Source organism: Tupaia chinensis, unplaced genomic scaffold, assembly GCF_000334495.1.
Source record: "Tupaia chinensis unplaced genomic scaffold, TupChi_1.0 Scaffold000355_1, whole genome shotgun sequence".
Taxonomy (NCBI): Eukaryota; Metazoa; Chordata; class Mammalia; order Scandentia; family Tupaiidae; genus Tupaia; species Tupaia belangeri.
In genome coordinates this window covers 1128354-1128668 of record NW_006159850.1, presented here as the reverse complement: position 1 = coordinate 1128668, position 315 = coordinate 1128354, and the positions used below count along the sequence as shown (strand labels likewise).

At 69.2% G+C, this 315-nt stretch overlaps 1 protein-coding gene across 1 annotated transcript in view; it reads left to right on the top strand.

Annotated features, from left to right (window-relative positions):
• Nucleotides 1-95: 95 nt before the first annotated feature.
• Nucleotides 96-315, top strand: part of ZNF469 (zinc finger protein 469) — a 15563-nt gene continuing 15343 nt past the window's right edge. Inside the window, exon 1 of the mRNA XM_027773442.1 lies at nt 96-157. The gene's annotated coding sequence lies outside the window, so the exon portion shown is untranslated. The remainder of the gene's footprint in view (nt 158-315) is intronic.

The following is a 315-nucleotide window of genomic DNA, read 5'->3' as shown; positions in this document are numbered from 1 at the left end:
CCCAGGTCAGGAGCTGCCTGCCCGCCCACCTGCCTGCCCTGGGGCCCCAGCCCAGAGCCGAGCACTGTCCTCTGACTCCTCTCCATCTCCTCTGCAGCCAGGAAGCTCTCATTCCAGGAAGTCGCACCGTGACCGGCGAGCAGCCCTGACTCCCCAGGTATGTGGACAAGGGCAGCCGGCATGGAGGTTGGCCAGCTGCCACCCAGTCAGGGATGCCCTTGTCCCCAAGGTGCCCTTGCCCCTCCACTCCCGGTCTTCTGCCTCCCGGCTAGGGTAGTTGGGGCTGCCCGCCGCCACCCCCGCGCCCACGCCAGC